We start from the raw sequence: 4033 nt of genomic DNA on the forward strand, positions 1-4033 counted from the left end.
GTGCGTTGAACATTTTCACTGAGAGGATGGGAGGTAGCCATTGACAACGGTGAAACCCTTGCATACAGCTTGCCATGGAAGGAGCCTTGCGTGTTTGAAGAAGAAGACAGTAGGAAAGCAGAGATTCAGAAGATGGAGCATCTCCAAAACGTCAACCTGTTCTCCATTACTGCAGAACAAGTACTTATTTCATGTTCTTTTACTTTTCACAATCAATCTTGATAATTTCTGATATCCTGACTAAGATTTACAAGATAACCATAGCTTGCTTCAAGCCGAGAATCTCCGTGGGATCGACCCTTACTCACGTAAGGTATTACTTGGACGACCCAGTGCACTTGCTGGTTAGTTGTGCGGAATTGCAAAAGTGTGATTGCAATTTCGTGCACCATTGATCCTATCGAACTGAATACTGAATTGAGCAATTGTAATATTAAGGAGAATAGATGATGATGTATTAGAAATTATTGAGACTAGAGGTAGTTATAGAGATGAAATTCTAGCAAATTAACTATGTTGGGATTAGTTAAGACCATAGGCTTGAATTTCTGTGAAGTTAGAGATTAGGATTGCCTAGTGAGTTTATGTTTCTTTTTATAGTCTTTATTTGAAACTATTACCCTACTAGAAACCTTCGAGTTCTCATCCGTCATGGATTTTTTGTTTTTCAGATGCAGGGCGTGATGCACCTCGTGAGTGTATAGAATTCTGTTGGTGAAGCGAAGAAGACCTTTTGAGATTTATTGTGATTTTAGAATTCTCTCTACTTTTGATACTTTATTGTATATTATGTATATTTCTCTTAGAGATTTTTATTTAGAGAGACAATATGTCTATTTTTGTATACTTTCTGGTTTTGTAATATTCTAGCCGACCTGTTCTTTGCGGGTAAGTTAGTAATTATTATGTATCTTATTACAAACTTATGTATGTATGTATGTATGTATGTATATATGTATATTACATATGTGTGTGTGTGCGTGTTTTGTTCTTGTATATCGATGCTTCTTGCGTTAACGTGGTTTGAGTGTGGGTAATAGCTGTCGATTTTGTTTATCTTTCCTTCTCTGTCTCTTAGTTATATTATTATTCCTCTAGTATTATGTATGTATCTTTTTTTAGGTGTCGTATTGCTTCGCCACCATTGATTTCCTTCAACTCTTATTATTGTTACTTGCTAACGGCTTTTGTCAAGGAATTTAATTCGATTAATTCTAATTAGAAAATTATGTTTTAGGGTGTTTTTGCGATTTTAAAGTAATTGTTTGAGAATAAATAATTATGTTTTAATTAAGATTATGATTGGAAAATAAAATTATTTTTGAGTTTTTTTTAAGTTTTAAACTTAAAAAGGGAGTTGAAGTTAGTTTGGAAATTTGGTTAAACAATTGTGTTAGTTTGTGAAGTTGGTTGGGGAGTTAACTTGTTTGAATTGAATTAACAATGAAGAGAATAAATGAAATAATTAAAGTTTTAAAAGCTAATTAATTATCAACTCAAGGGTTGGGAATAGGAAGTGTGAAATGAGATTTAAATGAAGCTAATATAAGAGTTGAAGGAAAGAGGGATAACTGAGGAAGATGTAATTAAGTTGTAAAAGAATTGTGCGATAAGAGCAAATGAAATTTAGCTATAATCTAACTTGAACTTGAGAATCTTGAAAGTTTGGTTTGTTAGCTCCCTAAAGTAACTAATTAAAGAAAAATATAACGAGTATGAATGAGAAAAAGATTGAGGTGGATTATCAGTGATGTGCTTGAGTTAGCTTGAGGTAGATTATAAATGATTATGTGTATGAGTTAGTTTATTTGCAGCATTAACCTTGAGTATAGAGTATTGTGTTAGACACCTTATATCCCGCAAGCCATATGTAACAACCTAAGTCCAACCTGGTGAATATTAAAATGTGAATGGAAAGTGGAGTTGAGTTGATGGTTATGACAAAAATTATGTTGTTATGAGATCATTAATGAGGAATGAGTCTTGACTTGAGGCTTATGACAAAAGTAAGAATTTATGAGATTTATGATTAAAGTTATGATTGAGATTTATGCTAGCGATTATGATTAATGATGAATTTGATGATGATGATCGATTGGCAGGACGGAGGTTTTATCCCACTTGCGTGATTATGAAAGATGTTTACGATTAAGACGATAGTTTTGGGTGATGAGGATTATGATGAATTTGATTATGATGGTTTTAATTGATGATGATTATTGATTGGCAATGACGTGGATTTGTCCCGCTTGCGTTACTGATATTATGGGGATGGTGGTTCGTTCCACCCACAATGAGGATAGTAGCTTTGTCCCGCTCACGGATAAACAAGTTGTGGTTGAGAATTTTCTCTCTTGTTTTATGATAGACAAGTGGGGTTGAGGATCCCTCACTTGTTACATCGGGGGATTGGATAAAAGGTTGAAGATTCTCTTCGATTCAGTTTTTTATTGTGGTGTGAACGAGTTAGGTTAAGAATTTTCTATTGTTGCACCACAATCTCTCTCTGATTGTGAAGTGTAGTGGACACTATATCCCAAATAGTACGGCCTCCAGTGAGAAGGTGACAGGGTACTCTCCCTCTAAGACTAGCTTGTGATAAGCTTGGGATGTTCCTCCTAGGGATGCATGACAGAGAGATGATATATGAGTTAGCTACCGGATGTGTTGGGTCTAGCAGTATAAATGACACATGAGCTCACGACCAGTAGAACATGCATGCATCATATGCATTTATTTGATTTATTTAGGTGTGTATTTTATTGTTGTGTTTATGTGATTTATCTGACTATATGCTATTTGTTATGTTCTTTACATGTGTTTGCTTTTGTGTATTTGAATTGTTTGATTTGATTGTGTTTGTTAGCGTACGGAGGTGATGGAGGTTAAGACGGATTGATTTCAGATTGCCCTTACAAATGAAATCTCATTGCAAGTATAGTTTCTAAACAAACAAATAATCCTTTCATGCAAAAAATTGGTTGTCACAAGTAACAAACCCCTAAAAATAATAACCGAAGTATTCAAACCTTGGGTCGTCTCTCAAAGGAATTGCAAGGAAGTGTTCTTGTTATTGGTTATGAGATGTATATTTTGAGGTTTTGAATAAGGAAAAAGAAAAGTAAATTGCAAGAATGAAACTAATAGCTAAGAATGCTCTTGGCAAGGAATGAGAATTGAAAGTCCTATCCTCATTATCATCATCAATTGTGATAGGAATTGTCCATTGCTCCCACTTAGTCAACCTCTAACTATGAAGGAAAGTCAAGTGGATAAATCAACTTGAGTCCACAAGTCCTAGTCAACTCCTAAGGAAAGACTAGAGTTAGTGTCATTCAAGTCAATTAGCAACTTTCAATTATTAATCAACAAGAGACTTTGCTAACTCAAGAGTCACTAATTACTCTACCAAAGCCAAGAGGAGAAAAACCTAGCTCATACTAAAAGAAGCATTTCAACAAACACATAGAAGGTGGTGCACGAAATTGTGATCATCAACAATGGTGCCAAAAACTTGGTAGCGCTCTCAAACGTGAATCACACTTAGTCACAACTCCGCACAACTAACCAGCAAGTGCACTGGGTCGTCCAAGTAATACCTTACGTGAGTAAGGGTCGATCCCACAGAGATTGTTGGTATGAAGCAAGCTATGGTCATCTTGTAAATCTCAGTTAGGCGGATAGTAAATGTTATGGAGTTTTTGAATAATAAATAAAGCAGAAAATGAAGATATAGTTACTCATGTAATTCAATGGTAGGAAATTCAGATAAGTGTATGGAGATGCTTGTCCCTGTTGGATCTCTGCTTTCCTACTGCCTTCTTTCAATCCTTCTTATTCCTTTCCATGGCAAGCTGTATGTAGGGCATCACTGTTGTCAATGGCTACATCCCATCCTCTCTGTGAAAAAGGTCCAAATGCTCTGTCAAGGCACGGCTAATCATCTGTCGGTTCTCAATCATGTTGGAATAGAATCCCTTGATTCTTTTGCGTTTGTCATCACGCCCAACAATCACGAGTTTGAAGCTCGTCA

The sequence above is a fragment of the Arachis duranensis genome, chromosome 5 (genome assembly GCF_000817695.3).
Source record: "Arachis duranensis cultivar V14167 chromosome 5, aradu.V14167.gnm2.J7QH, whole genome shotgun sequence".
NCBI lineage: Eukaryota > Viridiplantae > Streptophyta > Magnoliopsida > Fabales > Fabaceae > Arachis > Arachis duranensis.